This window comes from Tupaia chinensis, unplaced genomic scaffold (assembly GCF_000334495.1).
Source record: "Tupaia chinensis unplaced genomic scaffold, TupChi_1.0 Scaffold138235_1, whole genome shotgun sequence".
Lineage (NCBI taxonomy): Eukaryota > Metazoa > Chordata > Mammalia > Scandentia > Tupaiidae > Tupaia > Tupaia belangeri.
In genome coordinates, this window is record NW_006198133.1 from 76427 (window position 1) to 99708 (window position 23282).

Genomic DNA, 23282 nt, shown 5'->3' on the forward strand with positions numbered 1-23282 from the left:
TGCAGTGCGGATGCGAGCCCCGGGCTCCGGTGCAGGGTGACTGAAGCGCTTTTTCCACACGTCCGAGCCCCAGGAACGTCTCTAGTCAGAGGGATGAAGTTGCAGGGATTCTCAGGGGGAGAACTCACACTGATGGTGCTAACTCCGAAACTTCTCTGAGAAGCTAGAGGGAAACTTCCGAAAAGTCCTCGCAGAAATAATGGAGGAGGGCGGTGCCATCTGGTTTCACCCCCAACCAGCCTAGTCTTGGCTTCATGCTCTGCTCTGTGGGCTCCACCTTGCTTCAAGTTTGAGCTAGCACAGGGGTGGGGGACAGCAGTATCCGCCGGCCTAACCACCTCCGTCCGTTTTCCAGTCGTGGCCTTTACTTGCGTTGGTTCATCAGAGAGCTCCTCTCTCCGCATTCGCAGAGAGCCTTTCTCCCCAGTTCGGGTCCCGGAAAGATTGTTATTTGGAAGTGCAGGCAGAGGGAGCTTTCATCCAGCACAGCCTCGATCAGCAAACACAGGGAGGAACGTCTCAGCAGCTGTCGATCTATAACTTGCATTCTCCCGGATTTTTTCATCAATGCCAATTTTCTCACTGCCAACAAACTCTCTATAAATTTAGACGCTATCTGTTAAAGATCATTTCCAAAATATAACATTATAAGTTTTCAGTGATTTTACTGAGCCCCATTTATAGTGAACCAATCTGTGCCAGCACTTTTGGGATTCACAGCAAAAATTCAGACTTCGGAAAACATGTTTTTTGGTTTTTTTTTTTTTTTTTTTGGAACTAGTTATATGTAAGTCAGAACATGCTAAATTGGCAGAATTTTTTTTTTCTCCTTCTCTCAGCTTTCTCCAGTGCCAGGACATTCTGAAATAAACACTTAGCTCGCAGCTGATGGTGAGAAGGTGTCACTGCAGTTCAGGGTTTTGCCATGAGGGGATCTATATCTTTCCTTTTCATAAATAAATCCAACACTTACATAATCATCTGAGATCATTCTTGGAACCCATGCTGGGAGTGGTGACAACTGCTGATGAAAGAAAGGCCTAGAAAATGGCAAAAAGGCACCGGGGTCATAGACTGGTGGTTGGAAATCTGGTGGCACAGAGGGTCGATACCCACGAGCACATTCTACCTCGAAAAAACACTGCGACCTCTCTGAATGGTGGCCGAGAATCCCTGCGCGCAGCTGTGGCCTCCTGTTGTTCACCTCGTCTCCCAGCAGTGTCCCCTGTGCTTAAAGCTGGTCATCTTATTATTGCCAGGGTGTCGGCAAACCTAAGGATGTGTGGTCAGGGACCACCAGGCATGGCGTAGACTTAGGGATGACCTGTGAACTGTCCTTCCCATAACGCTGCTGGCCGTCGGTCATCGTATCTGAAGTGAGGGACCTGGGGACAGGGAAATAAGAAGCCCTGACATGACAGAGCCATGGTGTCCTCTTCCCTCCTGCACCCCGTGGATTAGGCCAGTACGTGGCAACGTCCTGAGGAGGGGTCGAGGCAGCAAAGCCTGCCCCAGACATGTGTTTTTACAGAGAGAAATGATGCAAATTCTGCACACTCACAGCGAGTGCAGCATTTCAGAGGAAGGCGCTGAGCTCCCACGTTGTAACTGACGTCACTTGAGCGTTTCGTACCAGCCTGCCTGGCAGCTTCGGGACCCGCTGTGCAAGTAGGGTCACCCAGAGGAGACTGCCAGCATCCTGAGAATACGTCACGGTCCAGGATTTGGCCATGTCAGTGTGAAAGGCATTGCCCCAACCAATTCTTTTTATGAGCAAGATGTCACCTCTGAAAACAGACTTTGTATAATTATCTCTTGAAAAGGTAGCCATGTAGCCCTGGTGGGCAATCCAAGCTGTCCTCATCAATCCGAGGACCCAGTTCTGGTCCTCCAGGCCCCGGCTGCCATCCCTCCCTGACACCTCTGAGAAGAGCAGACTGGATTGGGGAGGGAGCCGTCTTCGCACACAAAGGAAGAACTCCCAGTCGACCGGCTGTGTGGGCTCGGGAAGGCATCGTGGGCTGAAAACTAGGCTGAAGAATACGCATGTATCAAACCCTTTTGGGAAAACCCCAGCTCGAGCCAAAAAGCCTTGGCAAGGGCACCTGGCTGAGAGCCTGGGACTTGGCTGCTCCGGCGGCTGACCGATACTTGATCTGGAAGAGACGGAGAGCTAGAATCCGACTGCAGGCAGGTCCCCAGACGGACGCAGCAGCAGCTCTGGGTTCGGGAGGAGAGATGGTCTGGGCTGTTGTGCCCGCAGGGTGAGCAAAGTGGTCGGAGGGAGGACTGCTGGCCATCACTGCGCGCTGAGCCTCAGCACCGACTGCAGGAGGGAGACAGGGCATCTTCGTCACTAACAGCGAGGGGCCCTGAGCAAGTCACCAAGCCTCTGAAACACCCTTGAGGTGGGGAGAAGCGCCCATGTGGGCCTGCCGTGAGATCTGACAGAGGAGTGGTGAACACAGGGACTGTCTCAGGCTCGGCAAAGGCTCGGGAAAGAGGAGCTGAAACATCAGAGGCTTAAATGAACAGACTTTTTAAAGTGTTTCGTTAAAGCAGAATAGATCAATGTGGGGCCTAGAGCCCTTCTATACCCAAGTGGGTTTTTGACATATGCAGAGCGCCGGAGTAAGACTCTACCAACAGTCCTAAAACAACCGAGTGTCTGTGTGAGAACAAACCAAGGCAAGAGTTAGATCTGAACAATCCGAACACAAAAATTGGTTCAGGATTAATTAAAAGCCTAAATGTATGAGGCCAGCAGGTGACTTAGCAGTTAGGGTGCTAGACTCCCACATGGCTGACCAGGGTTCTAGTCCCAGATCCAGTGGCTTGAAAATCATGTCAGATGCATGTATGGGTGTGCCAAAATCCCAGGAGAAGAAAGGACTGCAGTATGGCCATCCCCCTCGGGGGTGGGGGGAAGTGATTTCTCATTTTCCCTCTCATGGTCACGGTCACATGTGAGCACATGTGCCTTACAGAAAAATAACTTAAAAACAAAACTAAATGTAAAAGGCAAAATTATAAAGCCTTAGCAAGAAGGTGAGATGTCTTTCTGAGTGTGGAGGAGGGAGTGCAGTTGTGCTGAGAAAGGACGCGGACACCTCTGAGTGCTGGCGAGGCGTGGCTTCTTGTCCTGGGGGTGCTCTGTGGTTATACACGTCCAGCCCTAAGGTGCCTGGTGAGTCTCCTGTTTTACCGCCTCTCACTTCTGCGCTCGCCCCATCGCGCGCCTCCTATACGCCTTTTCGGAGCATCTCACAGGCCATTTGGAGGACAGACATTATTTTTTTTTATTATTATTTGTTTTAGAGGTTTTTCACTATAGGGCATGTGCGCTCGCCAGACAGAGAGAGACAGAGAGACAGAAAGCGAGAGATCCCCCCCACCAGGGGGGGATGGCCACGCCGCAATCCCTTCTCCTCCATTCTCCTCTTGGGACCTTGGGCACACATGCACACGCGCCTGGCGTGGGTTTTAAGCCACCAGGTCCGGGAAGCAAACCGCAGTCGACTATGTGGAAGTCCAGCAACATAGCCATTACGCTAACTGCTGGTTCCCCAAAGATTATTTTTAATGGAAAAAGCACACGAAGCATAATAAACATTTAAAAACAAGAAAATACAAATTGTATTTATGTGATGGTATAGACAGGCAGGTAATAAATACGCAGCGACGTTGCTCGACGCAGTTCAGTGTAACATCTGCCAGCCTCACGGCCTGGCGCTGGTTTTCTCTCCCTCCCCTCGCCCCGCTTCGCTCTTTTAAACCTCACCTGCTGCTTGTGCCCGTGTTCTGCCCAGCCCGGCCGCCAGGCATTCCTAGGCTTTTCCTGCTGGCACGACAGTTCCCCTAGTTATCGCTTGTCTCCTGCCCACAGCCGTCCTGGTCAAGCCCATGCTCTGGGGGAGGGACGCTTTCCCAGTTACTCTGTGACTCAGGCTCTCAAAACGCTTCCTTTCCATTTTTTATTATTATTATTATTTTTTTCAAACTTGCCCCACATTTCAGGTCGCCAGCCCAAAACATAGACGCAGGGACTTCCTTCTCATTTCGTGCCCTTCTCTTCTCCCACGCCTACCAACATCAAAGCAGTGTGTGTTTACAGACTTACCAAATATCCTTTCTGGATTCATGGTAAGGGATATTAAATAGAAAACTGGTAGCAGAGTTATATGATCAATGAATATTAAATACAAAGCATGTGCTTAACAAACACGAAATTTAGCACTAGGTTCGGCATTTAGATCAGGTTAGCGTTTGCGTAGAGGAAGCTGGCACCAGCTTGGACCTTGGAGCACTAAATTAAGTCTGCCTAGTACGCTCACCGGTAATTAGTGCTTTTACTTTAAGTGGAGTCTATTTTTTAATAGAACTGCTTAAATGACTAGCTAGACTTCTTATTATTTTACTTCCTCCTCCACCTAGAAAAACTCGGCCAGGCACTTGATCTCACCGTGCCCACAGACTACTGTCCAGTTGGTAGACAAAATGTCTCAAGGAAACCCTCCATTCCGCAATGCTAGGAGAATACGAAGAGCAGCAGGTGGCCCTTGGGCCCCCAGGACTTCCCCTCCATGGAAGGATGTCCAAAGCATACCTTCTTGCACATCACCGTTTGATCTTTTCTTGAATTCTGCCCCTTATCTCAGTAACCGGACCTGGCTCCTCTAGGGTCAATTTTTCAACCTGCTCCAGACCTCTGTCCTCTTCCCAGAATGGAGGTGCTGGATTCACACTTCAGAGCTGTACAAGTGCTGCCTTCAAGGCTTCCCCAGCTACCAGGGCACAAGGCAAACCAGAGAGACGAGCGAGAGACGAAGGCCACAGTGTCACTAGGGCATGCAAATATGGCACCTGACAGCCTGGCGGAAGACAGGGAGAGATTGTACGTCAGTCGCATGAAGATCAGGAGGGAAATATTCAGGGTTAGGGCGATGGGACAACCCTTTGCTGGTTTTTTGTTTTGTTTTGTTTGTTTTTGTATTCCCAGTTGCGTTTATTTAGCTTGCTGCAGCAGGGGGAGCCATGCTCCATAAACAAACGCACAGAAGAATTCGCATAGCTCTGGACTTCACACTGGACGATTTTTAGGAGCGTCTCGGGAAGTAGCAAAGCATGGGCACCTCCACAGTTGGGCGCCTTCCTATTGGGTGATCTTGTTGAGGGGACAAGATGAATGGTCAATCTGGCATTGGTAAAAGCAGAAATGGTCCGAAAAGGAGGAGTTAGTCATCTTTTCAGCTGTGATGTAACCTTGGGAGAAACAATAAATCATTGTGTCTGTGGCCTTGTCGGCGTCCTGTTGGAAGCTTGGTTTTTATTTTGATGTTTGATCCAGAAATATCACTGCTAGGTATATACTCAAAGGAAAGGGAAACCAGTGTGTCATAAAGGGGCCTGCACCTCAATGCTCATTGCACCACGATTTACCATAGCCAAATAGGGAGTTAACGTAAGTGTCCACCTACAGAAAACAGATAAAGAAAACATAATACACACAAAAAAACGAAAAACTAGTTATTTGAGAGGTTGAAATCCTGTTCTCTGACATTAATGGGTGACCTCAAGGACATCATGTTACTTGAAATAAGGCAGGCACAGAAAGAGGAATACCGCGTACTCCTTCCTAAGTGGAAAATGAAGATAAAAATAAAAAGACCTCACAAAGGGATGAAAATGGGAGAAGAATGGCTGCTAGAATCTGGGAAGAACCAGGGCAGGACACGAGCATGAGTCTCGGGTCCAGTTCAATCAATTTTGGACAAACACGTGCACTGGCGTGGCCCACACCCTTGTCAGGTGTAGAACCTCCTTCTCTGTGAGAGTTTTCTCAAGTCACCTCCCAGCCAGTTCCCACCCCCACCTCAGGGCAATCGTTTATAAATTGGCTTTAACTATTCCATAACTTCATATAAACGTTATTATAGAGAACATACCCTTTTTGTGGCTGGCGCTTTCCCCCCCTCAGCATATTGTTTTTAGAACTCATTTATCTTTTTACTTGTATTAATAATTCATTCCTTTTTTTTTTAAGGTTTTTACTGAAGAGAGACAGAAAAAGATGAGAGAGAGAGAGAGAGAGAGAAACCATCCTCTCCCCAGGGGGATGGCCACACCACAATCCCTTCTCCTCCATCCTCTTCCTGGAACTTTAGGCATTGCACGCACATGCACCCAGCATGATAGTCAAGTCGCCAGGTCCAGGACTTGAACAGGGGTTACACATATGAGAGTTCAGTGCCTTAACCACCATGCCACCAGCTGGCTCGGTAATTTATTCCTTTTTAATACTAATCATTACTCCATTGCATGGATATGTTATACCATGTGTACTTATCCATTTACCTGCTGAGTCGTTTTCCAATTTACAACTATAAAGGTGCCATACACATTCTTTTTTTTTTGTCTTTTTTTTGTGAATATGTATTTTTACTTTATCTAGGATAAATAACTGATATTGAACTTGCTAGCCATATGGTAAAATGCATGTAAACATAATATATAAAACTAAGAAGTTTTCCAAAATGGTTGTATCATTTTACATTCCCATCAGAAATGTTTGCACGTTTTATTGTGCCCTCACCAACGTTTTGTCTTTTCAGTGTTTTTAATTTTACCAATAACTTAATTTTCATATTGAAGCTTGTCTCTAACTTCTTTAATCTAGACTAGTATATTTTGTTGAATTATTTTTCTTTTTTTGCTTTACTTTTTTTTTCAATTAAGATATAATCAAGGATAGAAATGAAAAATACATGACAAATCAACAATTAGCTTGAAATTACTGGGATGAATAGTAATGTCCTCAGCATACTTTAATTCTAATGAACAGTTATAATTAAACCAATTTGTGAAATGACCTGTTACACAACAGAATTTAGGTAATTTCATAATGAATGTGCTCTATTTTTCTTTTCTTTTTAAAACATCTTCCCATCTGTCAAATGCGTCTTCTCCTTGTACCTCACAAGGTGCTTTTTAAAAAGTTAAGTCAAAAGCTCTGAAAAATGCTTCATATTCAGGATTTGGCTGATTGCTTCTTCAGGGTGCAATTTAACTTGTTCCCCTACCTCGCTTATTTCCATTACACATTCCTGGTGTGTGTTCTTTTGTTGTATAAATGTATGTTTTTAATGTGGTATGATTTTACTTTTGCATGAAAAACTTGTTTGAGCATTTTTTTTTATAGTGCAGATTTATTGGTGAGGGGCTCTTTCAGCTTTTGCACATATTGAAAGCCTGTTTGGGGCCAGCCGGATGCATGATAGTTAAGGCAGCTAGCCATATGGCTTACTGCATGGCGAGTCCTGAACCTGGTGGCCTGAAAAACACACCAGGCACATATGTGTGTGTGCCCAAAATGTTGACAAGAGGAAGAAATGGCGGAGAAGGGTTTGTAATGTGACCATTTCCCATGAGTGGTGCTTTCTCACTTTCTCTCTGTATCTTTCTCTGGTGAGTATACGGGCCCTCAGGAACTTTTTAATTAAAAAACCTATTTGAACTTGGCCTTCAGAAGATATTTTAGTGGAAAAGAATTCTAAGACCGACTGTTTTTCCACTCAGTACTTTAAAGTTGTTGCTCCATCGTGTTCTGACCTGTATGGTTTCCTGTGAGAAATCTGCAGTCATTCCTCAGAGGGCACGTGATGTGCTCTTTCTCTCTGATGGCATTTCTCTTTATCCCAGTTAAGGAGATTTTGTTATGAATTTCCATGGTGTGCTTCTTTTGTTTTGTTTTTCTCGTGCTTGAGTCTTATTGGCTCTGTTGGTTGCAGTTTTCACTGAATTTGGAAAGTTCCAATCATTATTAGTTTAAATATTTTCCCATCCCTTTCCCTATTGCTTCCTTCAGGGGTTCCAGTTACACATATCTTTTGCTGCTTCAAGTTGTCTCTCAGTTCACTTGAGCTTCTGTTCGCTTATTTTCTAGTCCCTTTTCTGGCAGTCTCATTTTAGATAGTTTCTATTGCTGTGTCTTCAAATTCATTAGTCTTTTTTCCTGCAATCTCTAACAATCTAGTATACCTTTAAAAATATCTATTAAATTTATTTATTACTGCTTTTTTAAAAAAATTTGACTAGGAGACACCAGGGGGTGGGGGGAAGTGAGTAGAGGGGGTGAGAAAGCAAGCCACTAAATCTGGGACTTGAACCGTAGTGCACCCTGTGGGAGTCTGGCACCTCAACCACCACACCACCTGCTGATCCCAATCTAGTATACTTTTTAACCTCAAAAATTATAGTTTTTCTTTTTCTTTCTTTCTTTCTTTCTTTCTTTCTTTTTTTTTTTTTTTTTTTTTTTTTTTTTTTTTTTTAGGGGTTTGTCCCTCCCCAAACAGAGAGAGACAGAGAAAGAGAAAGCAAGAGATCACCCCCCAGGGTGGGGGGTCATGCCGCCATCCCTTCTCCTCCATTATCTTGGGCACACACACACACGCATCCGGCGTGAGTTTAAGCCACCGGGTCCAGGACTTGAACCGCGGTCGACTACATGAGAATCCAGCGACATAGCCATTATGCTAACTGCTGGTCCCCCCAAAATGATAGTTTTTATCTCTAAAGCTTTTATTTTATATCTGCTATGTCTCTCAGCATATTTAATATTTTCTAGCTTATTCAACATAAAGAATAGTAGTATTATTACAACTCTTTCAATGTCCTTGTCCACTAGTCCTGTGATTCGTGTCATTTCTGGGTTAGTTTCGATTGAATTATTTTTTTCCCCTCATTAGGGGTTACACTTTCATGCCTCTCAAGATGGCTGGTAATGTTGAATTGGATACCAGACACTGTGAATTTACCTTAAGTGATGGATATTTTTATGCTCCTAAAAGTATTTATGAGTTTGGGGCTGGAACATGGTTGTATTACTTGAAAACACTTGGACCCTTTGGGTCTTGCTTCTAAGATTTGTGGGTAGGACCAGAGCAGCACTTAGTATAGGGCTGGTTATGCCCACTACTGCAACGAGACACTTCTTGACTCTCTTTCTGAGGCTCCCTGGGTTATGAAGCTTCCCATCTGGTGGGAACTGGCACTACTTGCAGCCCTTTGTGCATGCCAGACCCAGTCCACCACCCAGGGGGATGGACTTGGTGCAATCCCTTCTCCTCATTCTCCTCTTGGGATCTTGGGCACACACACACCCGTGCCTGGCATGAGTTTAGTACAGGGCACAGTACAGGTCCAGGTCTCACACTGCAGTTGACTACATAGGAGTCCAGCTACATAGCCAACTGCTGGTCCCAAATATTCTTCAGTACTCTAAACTGTAATCTTCAGATTCATTGGCCTTTTTCCAGGCTGAATTCTGTTTCCATAGCTCAGGGAGACCTCTGGTCTTTGCCTGGGTTTTCCATGCACTGCATCCTGGGGGCTTCCCCAGGCAGTAAGTAATGGAATCCACGTCGTTTTTGTTTGTTTGTTTTTCAGAGATCATCAGTCTTCGTTGTCTTATGTTCAATGTCTTAAGAGTTATTTTTTCATGTATTTTCTCATTTCCTAGTTGTGTCAGTGAGGAGAATAAACCCATACCCTATTACCCCAACCTTGGTCAGAAGACAAGACTGTATAAATCTGTCTTGAGTCAGTTTTATGGAAGGAGCTGCTGAGCCCCAGAGCAATTGAATGCCAGATGCAAACCACATGGGCCAATTAAAGAAGAGGGTGTTAGGCCAGACTCTCAGCCAGAAGAGTGGCCCAGTACACTTTCTCTTGGACAACTTGGCCTTGGGAACAGCTTCACACAGTTCGCTCAAATATGTCAGGAGAATTCAGCAAGGGCTTGGAAATAAGGATGTAATGGGTAGGCTGCTTGTTAGAGTTAGGCTGAATACTAGGGGGTAGAAGAAAACAAGATTAAAGCCACAGCAAAGACCTCAGCCTCCGATGATGCAGTTTGTATTTTCTGCTCTGTCCTCCCACTTCTAAGGCCTCTGGAGCTGCTTCTCTACCTTCCATGTAGAACAGTGCCTGAGACCAGCTCTGTATGATCTCTCTGTAAATCCGGCATTCATCCCAAAGCCTAGCACACAATTTAAAGACCTGCCAAAGTGTACTTCTCAGAACAGGATGTTCAATTACTGGTAGGCACGCCAAGAGGCACTGAGTATTCTTCTGACCATCTCATCCACTGTCGCCTATCCGCTTTCAGCGCAGCTGCTAAGATACTTATTTCTCAGTCTTTGGCAGCCGATAGGGACAGTGAAAAAAAAGACTCAATAGCACACTGAGCACCAGAAAGGTTCATGTCTACCCCCTGCCCTCTCAAGGTTGAAGACAGTACACCAAGATCTGGAGACTCCAACAGGAGGGTCTCTGGTCTGAGGAGAAGGTGAATATAAAGACATGCGAGTGTCTGCCCCATTGGAAAGATCGTCAAGAGGGCACAGCCTGTTCATATCTGTAGACGTCTGTAGGACTTGCAAACGCTAAGACACTATGCAGATGTATTCATTACTGTTATCATTACCTTTAGGGGGCCCCAGACACGCGCCGCCCTGTAGGGGCTGCATATTGGAGAGTTATCCTGAAGGACGGAGCTAGAAGCTCTGGGCCTCCCTAAGCAGACATAGGCAGGCCACGTGAGAGTACTTTCATAATGTCAGTTATCTCCCAGGGAAACACGAAGGTCTATCTTATCGTTGAGAAATATTTTTTGGAATATTTGTCATCACAAAATTCTTTTTTTTTTTTTTTTTGGAGAGGTTTTTGCTATAGGGCACATGCACTTGTCAGAAAGACAGAGAGAGACAGAGAGACAGAAAGCGAGAAATCACACTCCCCCACCCCCCAGGGAGGATGGCCACGCCACAATCCCTTCTCCTCTATTCTCTTCTCGGGATCTTGGGCACGCACGCACACGTACCCGGTTTGAGTTTAAGCTACTGGGTCTGGGACTTGAACTGCAGTCGACTACATGGGAGTCAAAGAGCGACATTGACATTACGCCAGCTGCTGGTCCTGTGATGACAAAATTCTGTGCTCTGACTGAACTAGTCTGTCCTCAGAGTGTCCTGCAGCTAACAAACACTTGGTGTTCTTCAATACCCGCCATAGTAGTTAAGCACCTGAAAAGAAAATAGGCTGCCTTGGCTAAAAGCAATCAGATAGACGGCTTCCACTGGAGCTTAGCCATACGCCGACTAGGAGAGACCCAGATAAAGCTACACAACCGTGAGCTTCCCTGGGAATTTTTTTTTTTTTTTTTTTTTTTGGCCTAGATCCTGAGCTAGGTCAAGTCTGAAAATGAAGGACAAATAGTGCATTATAGAGGATTCCAATTCTACAATGTCACCATTTAGAAAGAAAAAGAGATAAAGCAATGCCAATGGATTTGTTTTCTTCTTTAGAACTGCCAAACTAATCTTTCTAAAATATCTTTTGGACAAAATCACTCTCCAGTTCCAGATTTGACGGTGGTTTTTCTGCTTATAGATGAAGACTAAGTGACTCTTCGTCCCTTTCCTCTGCCTTTCTTCTCTCTATCCCCAAGAGAAGGACCACAGTAAATTTTGTTAAGAACTACTATGTGCCTTCTTCTCTGACTTCATTTCTCTTTATTACAATTTTGTAATGTGTTATGATTTTTCATGGTGTCTTTTTTCTTTTCTTTTCTTTTCTGCTTGAGTTTTATTGAGATTCTTGGCTCCGTTGGGTTATAGTTCCACTGAATTCGGAAAATTTCAGCCATAGTAACTTCAAATATTTTTCTGTCCCTTTCTCTATTGCTTTGTTCAGGGGTTCCAGTTGCACATATCTTTGGCTGTTTCAGGTTGTCTCTCAGTTCGCGTAGGCGCTGTTCATTAGTTTTCTAGTCCTTTTTCTTGCTTTCTCAATTGGTTTCTATTGCTGTATCTTCAAGTTCATTAGTCTTTTCTTCTGCAATCTCTAATAATCTCGTATAATTTTTAACCTCAAAATTATAGGTTTAATCTCTAGAACTTTTATTTTTATGTCTACTATGCCTCTTTAATGCCTCTTTAATATTTAGTAGTTTATTTAACACAAAGGATAGTGTTATCACAACTCTGTTAATGTCCTTGGCTACTAATTTCATCATCTGTGTCATTGTTAACTCAGAAGTTAACTTCCATGGAATTTTCTCTCCTCTTTATGAGTTACATTTTCATGCCATTTATGTACATATTTTTATTTTACTATTCTCATTTTAAAGGTGAATCAATTCAGATGGCAGTTTAGAGCGTTTGGTTGACTTGTCTAACATCAGAGACCCAGCAAAAAACAGCCAGATTATAGGAGACAAGTTTGCCTGATTCCAAAGCTTATGACCCTTTCATTGTATCTCACAACTCATGCACCATATTTTTTCTTTTAATAGGTAAATAATGCATAAATTTAATTGATTGTAGAATATTTTAAATATATTAGTATCTAGGGAAATATGTGAAAATCCCCTCTCACCCATCTCTAACTCTCAAATGCTTCCCAGATGTAACCATTGGTAACAATGTGTGCATCTTTCTAGTCTTGTTTGAGCATTTTCAAATAAGCACACACAAACACAAAAGGAACATTTTTCCATATTCTTCAAAAAGTGCTCAAATTTAATTCTTTTATCTGACAACATGTCACAGTAATATGCACCCTGAAGCTTGTATAAACCCGTCCTGATATTGACAGCTATGGGACTTGTAATAGAATCTGGTCATACTTATTAGCCTTTACTTGATCATTTGCCTACTGAGGAGCATTGGGTTCCCAAATACGCATCTTTGGAAACCTGTGTGAGCATCTTTTAGGACAGATAATCAGATAAAATTGCGGCCAAAGGTATAGAGATTTTTTGCTGTTGCCAGCAACATATACCAGTGCTATTCTGTCTATAATTATTAATGAAGTTGGTGGTCTTACCTTTATTCACCATTCGCTTTGTTTTTCTATAAATTGTTTGTTGGTGCGTTTGCCTTACTTGGGAGGAAACCAGTTCCTTGTCATTTTTTATTGATGTGAAATCTTTCCACCATTTTTCAGTTATGGATATCATGCTTTGTTACATGGGCTCCAAATACATTCTCTCAGGCTGACTCCTGCCTCTTCACATTCTTCATGGTGTCCTTAATCAATTAAGCTTAAATGTAGTTATAAATTTATAGCGCATTTTAATTAAATTTAAGTAAGTTTACATTTATATGTGGTCAAGTTTATGCCTCTTTTTAATTTATAGCATCTGGGTTCTCTGTCTTGCTTAGAAAAAACATCTCCTTTCATTTTTAACTACCATCTTTGCCATCAATAAAGAAAATTTGAAAACTTTTTCTAAATATTGAATTTCACTTAGAATTTATACTTTTGCATTGTCTTAAATAGGACACAGAATAACTTTCTCAAAATGAGGGTTTCAGAACCTCTATTTCTAGGAATGGTAGGCCACATAATTTGGACCAGCCTTCACTGAGAATAACTAGAAAGCTAGAGGAAAGGTAAAAATTCATAGTCTGAAAAACACTGAACATCAGAACCAGCAGTTGGCATAATGGCTATGTTGCTGGACTCCCAGGTAGTCGACCACAGTTCAAGTCCCAGACCAGTGGCTTAAACTCACGCCGGGCGCGTGTGCATGCGTGCCCAAGATCCTGAGAGGAGAATGGAGGAGAAGGGATTGTAGCGTGGCCACCCCCCCGGGGGGGGTGGTTTCCCGCTTTCTGTCTCTCTGTCTTTCTGGTGAGTGCACATGCCCTATAGCAGAAACTTCTCAAAAACAAAACAAAACAAAACAAACCACTGAACATCTAACAAACTAAAATGAGTTAGTATTCATTTTATACATTTTTGGAATCGATTAATTAATCGTGGCCATCCCCCCGGGGGGGGTGGTTTCCCGCTTTCTGTCTCTCTGTCTTTCTGGTGAGTGCACATGCCCTATAGCAGAAACTTCTCAAAAACAAAACAAAACAAAACAAACCACTGAACATCTAACAAACTAAAATGAGTTAGTATTCATTTTATACATTTTTGGAATCGATTAATTAATAAATTACTTAAGAGATTTGCATCTTTGTTCAAAGTGACATTTGTCTACAGTTTTCCTTCCCGGATTTAGGTGGGCATAAGGGTTATGCGAACTTTAAACTAAATTTAAAAGATATTATTGCTTCGCTCTTTGTAATAGCAGATAAAATAGAAAGTACCTGTCCTTAAAGAGTTCGAATCCCCCAAGGTCAGGAACCTCTCTGGTATAGATCTTTAGTTACCTTTCTCACGTTTCCATTGGCTTGTACATTTTTTTGTACTCTTAGTTTGGGTATTGCTTTCCTATAAAATTTTCATTTCTTATGATTTTTTTTAGAATTTTTAAAAAATTATTTTTAATGTGGAACCAGCAATTAGCGTAATGGCTCCGTCTCTGGACTCCCACATAGTCGACCATGGTTCGTACCCCAGACCCAGTGGCTTAAAACTCACACCAGCGCGTGTGTGTACGTGCCCAAGATCCCAAGAGGAGAATGGAGGAGAAGGGATTGTGGCGTGGCCATCCCCCTCCTGGGGGGTGATTTCTCACTTTCTGTCTGTCTGTCTGTCTCTGTCTGTCTGGCAAGCGCACGTACCCTATAGCAAAAACCTCTCAAAAAAAATAAATCATTTTTAATGTGACCAGAAAGAAACAAAGACAGAAACAGCTAGAGAGAGAGAGAGGATGAAAAAGTAAGTGCCAGGTCTGGGACTCAAACTGTGGTCAGCCACATGGGAGTCCAACACCTTAAACACCAGGCCACCTGCCAGTCCATGATTTTTAATATATTGAGTTGTTGGAAAAGTCATGATGTATTTTTGCATAAAAAAAAAAAACAGAAAATACGCCATGATTTTTGGACAGCCAATAGTACGTCCTTGTACTGTGAGAACGGATCCGCAATGGTAATAACGGCTACTTCCGCCATGTCTGCTTTCCCCCTCTACGAGGTCCGACGTGCCGTGGGAACTGTGCTGCTGAGGGGTCTTCACAGTGCTGAGATGACTTCAGCTCGAGTCCAATAGGGTTTTAAGACTTTTTTCCTTTTAAGTTTTCCGTTGTTTATGTCCTACACGTCACCAAAAAGTATGGAGAGGCAAGAGACCTCCCGCCTGTTGTGGTCAGCCATTGACACGAGGGCTGGTGTCTGCTTTGCTCGCACCCCCACGTCCTCTGTATTCTCTCTCAGGGTGGGTGCGAGAAGTTTTCATCCACCCTTTTACCACTTGTAAGTCCTTTCATACTGTTTATTTTTTTTAATTATTATTTATTTAACTTTATTTATTCATTCATTTATTTTAATTTGACCAGAGAGACAGAGACAGAGAGAGAGAGGGAAAGGGATAAACCAAGCCACCAGGTCCGGGACTCGAACTGTGGTTGGCCATGTGGGAGTGTCCAGCACCTTAACCACCATGCCACCTGCTGGTCCCCATACTGTTTAAATCTTCAATAATTTAAGGGGTTTGTTTTTGGGTGCATTCATTTTTTCTTTTCTTTTTGGTTTTTGTCATAGAGACAGAGAGATAGAGAGAGAGAGAGAGAGGGAAGAAGAGAAATGGACCCCCCGGAGAATGGCCATGACACAGTCTCTCCCGTTCTCCTTTCAGGGTTTTGGGGCAAGCATGCACATATGCATGATTTTTAATCTGCCGGGTCTGGGACTTGAACTGTGGTCAACCATGTGGGAATCTAGCACCTTACCCACCACACTATTAGTTGGACCCTATGGGTGAATTTTTCACTCACTAAACATTTTCACTCCATAGCTAAGTGCCTTTGTCCCTTGTTCATGATCGTACTTTAAAATCACTGATAGTTGCGAGTTGCTTCTGTGGCATGATAAACTTGTTTTCTGGATCCAATACCTTCTCTCTTAAACCTCTAGAGACCTCACATACCCTTTCTTTAAGGTATCCTTCTATATATCTTTACGTTTTATACAGTTTTCTTCCAGGGCTTTGTGATTATAAGCAGCATTGGTATTTTCCATTTGAAGTCTTTCTCTTTTCTCTGTCGATTGCAGCCTGTCCTGGTGGGAGAGGAAACGTGCGGAGGGGCAGCCTCTGCCATGGCTTCATTTTCAGTTCTATGACTGGGTCCCGTTCCCTTCTTAGGGGTAAAACTGTATCTAGACCAGGGACTGGCAGGCTTTTTCTGTAGCCAGACAGTAAACATGTCAGTTTTCCAAGCTATGTGGACTCTGTCTTAACTATTTAGCTCTGCTGATGTAGAACGAAAGCAAACATAGGTGCTCCACAACTAGCGGGCTTGGCTGTCTAATCAAACTTGGCTTTCAGAAGGAGGTGCCCAGCTTCTGAGCGTGCCGATCCCTGACAGACTTCCAAGGTGAGGTCTCTGGTGTAGACTTGCCTGTGGTAGGTACCGAACAGTGGTAGCAGGGAGTTTTAGCTAGAAAAGTATGTTTGAGCATTGTTGGGGATCTGTAGCTCTACAATCTGACTCTTTTCATCCTTCTCCATTCTTGCAGATTGTTAATGTCCTTTAAGAAATTCCTTTTTTGCTTAAACCAGCCTGTGTGGATTCCTTTACTTGCAACTTAGCGGTCTGATTATACACCCTCCCACTCACCTACTTACCTAAGGAACCCCTTACATTTCTGTTCAATCATCTCATCTGTTTTCTTGTACTGGCATAAATTAATTCCATCTGTAAAATGACCTTGTGTCAAGGCCAGCAGATGGCGTAGCAGTTACAATAGCTGGACTCCCACATGGCTGACCACAGCTCAAGTTCTGGACCCAGTGACTTAAAAAATCACACCAGGTATGTGTGTGCGCATACCCAAGATCCTGGAAGGAGAGTGGAGATGGGACTGCCGTGTGGCCATCCCCTGGGCACGATTTCTCACTTTCCCTCTCACTATCTCTGTCTCGCTCTCTCTCCAGAATGCGCACACATCTTAAGGCAAAAACCTCTTACAACATAGTATTACCTGTGTCATCTTATGCAAAGGACTCACACTGACATCTCACCTCATTACAGTTCAGGTAGTTAGGGACTTGAACAGCGAGTGCTTGTGCTCTTCGGCTGTTGCCAAAGGGTCTTGCAGTTTTGACTCTTTCCTTAAGTTTGTCTATTTATTTCACAAGCAAGAGAGACAGAGAAAGACAGAGAATGCGAGGGACAAATAGCGCCCCCAGCAGGGTCCTGATGGAGCACTGCCCCCAGCAGCCAGCCAGCTCCAGATCTGGCCTTCTCGGGAGGACGTCAGACTTGACTGAGAGTGCTCCCCGGGGATGGCCTCAGACAGTGCCCATGTGGCCACCGCACCCCAGCTTTGACTCCTGTGGAACATGCTCCTCAACCTCCTGCTTCCTACAGTGTTCAACTCGTTCATATATGATCGCATCGCAGCGGGTAGTGCGCAGTCCTGCCGGTATACACACAGCTTCCGGGGCAGCTCCGTGAGGCAGATATGGCTTCTCCAGCCTTCGTTGTGGGTCTTGTCAGACCTCTCAGCATGGTCAATGCCACGTTAGCTGGCTCAGAATTAGTCGGTTTGAGGGAGTTGTCTAAACAATAAGATCTAATTAGCGTTGGTAGAGCTTTTGCTATGGCCTGGACAAGGATCGAAGCACTTTACAGTATTAAGTCACTGAATCCTCATAACATCACAGGAAGACTTCCTTGCTATGTAGTTTTACAGATGAGGTAACTAGGGTAGAACAAACATTAAGAAAACTTATCTCAGCCTGACATCAGCAAATAGCATAGTCAGGATTCGAACACCGAGAGTCTGCTCTGGAACTTTGGCGCACCCTCTATGCCGTCTCCTAGGTGTTCGTTTCTACTTTTCTTATGAAATTGTCGATATTTTGGCTTTGCTCTTTGAACCGAGGTGAAATGATAGATCAGAATGAAGGTAATTTTGTTCTTGCAGATTATTACAATACGAAGTACTGGCCATGTGGTCGCCACAGTGTGACATCGGTGGAGGTGAACTGATACGCCGGCTTCTTCAGGTACTAGCATGAAAATAGTTACCATCCTGCTGGGACGTGCCTAGATAACCAAAGTCTTGTATTCTAACGTGGCTGTGCCTGCAGGGAACAGTGCGCGGGGTCTGCAGGGAACAGTGTGCGCAGGGTCTACAGGGAACAGTGTGCAGGGTCTGCAGGGAACAGTGTGCGGGGTCTGCAGGGAACAGCGTGTGCGGGGTCTCCAGGGAACAGTGTGCGGGGTCTGCAGGGAACAGTGCCTGGGGCCTGCAGGAAACAGTGCCCGGGGTCTGCAGGGAACAGTGTGTGCGGGGTCTGTAGGCATCTACCAGTGGTCAGAGGTGACCCTTGGTTCCTGGTGAAAAAAATGCTGCTCACCTTTGACAAGTTCACTTTCCAGCCAGCTAGTATCCCTCATGGTGGGTAAGAACACAAGATCACAATGCTCAATGGTTACACTGCTCCTCCTTCAGAACTACGGTTGTCTTGAATTCTGTACTCATTTTTATCCCAGTTTAGTTCTTTTTTCTTTTTATTCTTGTTTTCTTTTCTTTTTTTTGAGAGATTTTTGCTATAGGCTGTGCATGCTCACTGGAAAGACGAGAGAGAGAGAAATCACCTGGCAAGGAGGATGGCCATGCCACTATCCCTTCTCCTTCATCCTCCTCTCAGGATTTTGGGCATGCACGCACTTGTTCCCTGAATGAGTTTCAAGCCGCTGGGTCCAGGACTTGAACTGTGATTGGGCTTGTGGGAGTCCAGTGCCACAACTGCTTCGTTACCTGCTGGCCCCAATTTTATTTATTTATTTTTGGTGTGTTATAGGATATGTGCCCTCATCAGAGAGAGACAGAGAGAGATGGAACATGGGAAATCACCTCCCCAGGAAAGACAGCCACACTATAATCCTTCCCTCTCCCATCTCCTCTTGGGACTTGAGGCACACACACGCATGCCCAGCGTAATTCTCGAGCCACAGGGTCTAGGACTCGAACCCACAGTCAGCCACGTGGACGTGTTAATGCCTTAACTGCCATGTCCCTTACTGATCCCTTATTTACTTGTTTTTTTTTTTTTAACTTGCCACTCTCCAGAGAAAAAATAATACATAGTAGGTATTCAGTATTGATAAAATTGAAAATAATTTCCCTTGATGTCAGTGACCTCAGAGAAACTGCTGGCAGGTGGCTGGAAGACCTAAAAGCCATGCGAGGCACAGCGACCGCTGAGAGCCAGAGGGCTTTAATTCCCAGAACTGACAGACTAAGAAGCATCGTCTTGAGGCAAACACATGTGGACAGGGATTCCTGTCAGGAAACGTGGCCGCTCCCATCGGCAGTGTGGAAGGTTTGACACTTTATGAGTCGTGCATTCTAGAAGGGAAGGACCAGAGCTCCGTGCCTCGTGTGGGGAATGAGTAAATGCCTTGCTGCCACTTAGGTCCAGCCCGAGCTGGCTGGCAGTGTGCCCGTGTGCAGACTGGCCGAGGGACTGGGGAGGACTGGTGGAAGGGTGGAAGGGTGGAGACTCCCGAAGCAATTCGTCGTATTTCTTTATAACCTTAAAAAAGCTCAAGTTTGCATCTGATTTATAAATATTCCACTCTCAAGTCACCATAATGTTTCACCTTTAATTTCTTTGTATCTTAGGAGATAAACCTCATATTATCTTGGTACAAATTTATTTCTCTTTCTAGGATTCTGTGTGTTAGTTCCTAATTGCGTTTCCTGGGACTTTAGAAGGGAAACATGACAGTCGGGGCCAGCAGGAAGAAGCCAGTGGGGACAGTTTCTGGCCTCGGGGTTGGAGGGAGACTGATGTACTCAGCTTCAGAGCCAAGTATACATAGCCGTATAGATAGCCAGAGGTGATTGTTTTCCCCCTGGTTCAAAACTAGAGTCCTCAGAGGAGTGACTCTGAATATATGCTTTTAATAAACACAATTTATTTAAAAAAAAAATCCCCTTGCCCAGTGTAAAGAGAAGAAGCCCAAGATATCTCACAAAGGACAAGGAGCACAGGCATCTGGGAGGCCAGCCTCTCTTCCGGGAGGGTGAAGTGTTTGCCTTGTTTTTAAGATGGAATTTTGCTGCTAATCTTGAACTCTCAGGGCAAGGAGAAACAGGAAGCCCTTGGGAACACAGAATGACATGCTGAACTCTGAAATTAAAACAGGAAAATTCACCTGACTTGCCCTCTCAAAGCAGCTTCCATAGTTTCCCGAAGAAAATGAAAGAGAGTAATTGCGACCCGCTAGGTTGCGTACACTGGAAGGCCCACATTCGTTTGTTCACAGTGTTTGCGACAATGTGAAGTGGGACTTTGTACACACTCCCTCAGGTAAGAAGGTCTGGTTTAGCAAAAAAGTTTTAGGAGCCAGCACATGGTACAGTGGCTAAGGCATTGGACTCCCACGAGGCTTACTATGGTTCGAGTCTTGGACCCACTGGTTTAAATATCACACCGAGTGTATGTGCGTGCGTGCCCAAAATTCCGAGAGGAGAACAGAGAGAAGGGATTGTGGTGTGGCCATCACTTTGCCTCTCTCTTTCTTTGCCCGATGGCAAAAACCTAAAAAAATAAATAAAGTTTCAAAAGCACTTCTTGCTTTTCTTTGCTTCGGTGTGGTGCTCTTTCATTCTGAGATCAACACCAATGTCTAATAGCACCTCATGAATGTGCCTGCAGGTACTCCTGTCTCATCTGTCTGTTCAAGGGCTTCTCCACCCTTTCTCCCTCATCACAGTGAGAACAACCCGGGCTCTAACTCCTAGGGCACAATTTGGCTGTACCAGAGATTAAGTAGAGTAAATCCTCTATTCCACAGCTTCACGTAGAGGGGGTAGCAGACTCCACCAGAAAATATGAAGTCCCCTTCACATGATATTCGAACTCGAGCTTGTTCATGCTTACATTGTATCATCGCCATGCAGGCCACAGGGCAGGGTCTTCATCTGCTTTGTTCACAGCTTCGTCCCCGGAAGGCCCGTGCCCAGCCCCTACCCCTATTCTGTGGGGAAATGAGTGGAGGATAAGCAGGCAGCGCTGGCTCAGAGGGAGCGGCAGCCAGACAGAGCAGCCATGCCGAGCACGGGAGGGAGAGCTCCGCTTCATCATCTCAAAGGGAAGAGCCTCGTGGGGCTGAAGATGGAAGGAGAGATTAAGTCCAGAGGAAGGGGCCCTTCAGGCCTCTGAAAAATACGCACTGGTCTTTTGGAGCCGAAATGCAGAAACGAGCAAGAATCTCTTTACTGGGTGAAGATGGGGGAGAAAAAGGGCCTCGTTTCCAGCGGGCGGGCGAGCATTAGACTCGGTCACCGCCCTGGAGGGTGTACATGAACGTGGAGAAACGCGATCGAGGGTGCAGATTAACCCAACTCACACCGTACGACGAGACAAAGCCTGGGGTCCAGGTGACAGCAAATGCAGCCAGCACAGCAATGCGTGCCATTACTGTGAAAGAATCTTTGGAGCTCCCGTTTTAGTCACATCCGTTCTAGGGTGCTGGGTCTTGTTGGATGTTTCTTTTTTAGGTTTTTACCATAGACAGCATGTGCTTGCAGAAGAGAGAGAGAGAAAGTGAAAACTCGCGCGTGAGGGGTGATGGCCATGTCACAATCCCTTCTCCTCTGTTCTCCTGGGATTTGGGGCATGCACATACATGCACACAGCATGATTTTCAAGTCAATGGGTCTGGGACTCAAACTGTGGTTGGACATGTGGGAGTCCGCCTTAACCACCACACACCTGCTGGCCCCAAAGGTGTCCATATTTTAAGTGAAGGGGTCTATAAAGAGTAAGAAGAAAGTATGAGGAAGGATTGATTTAAAGGAAGGAGGTAAGCTGACACACTTATTGTTGCTTCCTCTGCATAAACCCAAAAGGCGATGCTTTTAGCCTTACTTGCAAATATAAAAATGAGCTTTTGATTCATTGTAGAGAAGAATTTCCTGTTAACTTAAGAAATGCACAACCAGGGTGCAGAATACGACCCCTAGTCTGTACAGAGTATTTTCAAGAGTAGACAATCTTCAAATAATAAAATAATTATTGCAGATCCCGCAGTTCCACTCCTAGGTAGGTACCAAGGAAAATAAAACATAACGTCCACAAAAACTTGTACATTCATGTTCGTAGTGGCAGCATTTATAATGGCCAAAAAGTAGAAATCCCCAAATGTCCAGCAAAATACGGTGTACCCATGAGACAGAATGTTATTTATCAAAGAGAATTAAATGGCTGATGCTTGCAGCAACATGGATCAACCGTGAACACATTCTACAAAGTTAAAGGATTCAGTTACATAAGGCCACGTATTTTATAATTCTACTTACCTAAGATGTACAGAATAAACAACTTCATTACAACAGAAAGCAGGGCAGTGGCGGCCTCGGTCTGGAGGTGCAGGGGGGGAGAGTGGCTGTAATGGGCCTGTGTATGTTTGGGGTGATGAAAACAGGCTAAAATTAGACGGTGCTGAGGACTGGGCGCATCTGTGGGTCTACAGAAACCTCTGACTACCCTTGACGCGGGGGAATTTCGTGCATATGAATATTTCAGTAACACTGTTAAAATTTTGTAGAGAGTAAACATTTACTTAGACTGACAAGGTCTAAGTATAGCCAGGGAAAGAATGTGGAGCGCATGCCTTTTATCAGCTCTTTGACTTTGACCGAGGGTAAAGACGTAGATGGGACACAAAGACAGAAGGGCTCGGGTGCTTAAAGACGGTCCCCACGGCCCCTTCGCGTAGGTTAGAAAGGAAGATGCTTCACTTGCGCGTTCCCAGAGATGCCTGGGGAGGCCAGGTAAGGCCCAGCTTTCGCTGGTCAGCGGTGAACATCCTGTTCGCGGCCTCTTTCCTGAATAATTGTCTTTGACTCGAAGCTTCTACTGTCTGCTAGAGAAGAGGGTGTGATCTGTCAATATATAAACCAGAACATGCTACTCTTTCCTTTTTTTAAAAGAATTATTTTATTTAACTTTATTTATTTTCATTTGACCAGAGAGGGACAGAGTGGGGCGAGGAGTGAGAAAGCAAGCCGCCAGGTCCAGGACTCGAACCACGGTCAGCCATGGGAGTCTCCAGCGCCCTTAAACGCCATGCCACCTGCCGGCCCCTAATCTTTCTATTCCATCCAATGTGCAGTTCAAAGTACTTCCTCTCCTCCACATCTCACACGGGCGGACTCCTCTGCTTCCTTCCTGATTCTCCCCTTTCCCATCAGGCTCCAGCCACACTGGAACCTTCCCTGGCTTCTGGAGGTACGAAGGTTCCCTCCACCTTGGGACCTTCGCATTACCTGTGCCCCCACCCCCCCAAGCGTGCTCGTCTC

At 44.9% G+C, this 23282-nt stretch overlaps 1 long non-coding RNA gene across 5 annotated transcripts in view; it reads right to left on the reverse strand.

The window, feature by feature from the left end:
* Nucleotides 1-2230: 2230 nt before the first annotated feature.
* LOC102478090 (uncharacterized) overlaps nucleotides 2231-23282 on the reverse strand; it is a 22840-nt gene continuing 1788 nt past the window's right edge. For 3 of the 5 annotated variants that reach the window (XR_336372.1, XR_001371339.2, XR_001371336.1), the window contains exon 3: nucleotides 22064-22843. This is a non-coding gene — a long non-coding RNA (uncharacterized LOC102478090). Of the gene's footprint in view, nucleotides 2327-21093; nucleotides 21503-22063; nucleotides 22844-23282 lie in introns of those variants that run through there. The other 2 variants (XR_001371337.1, XR_001371338.1) reach the window with 2 other exon arrangements.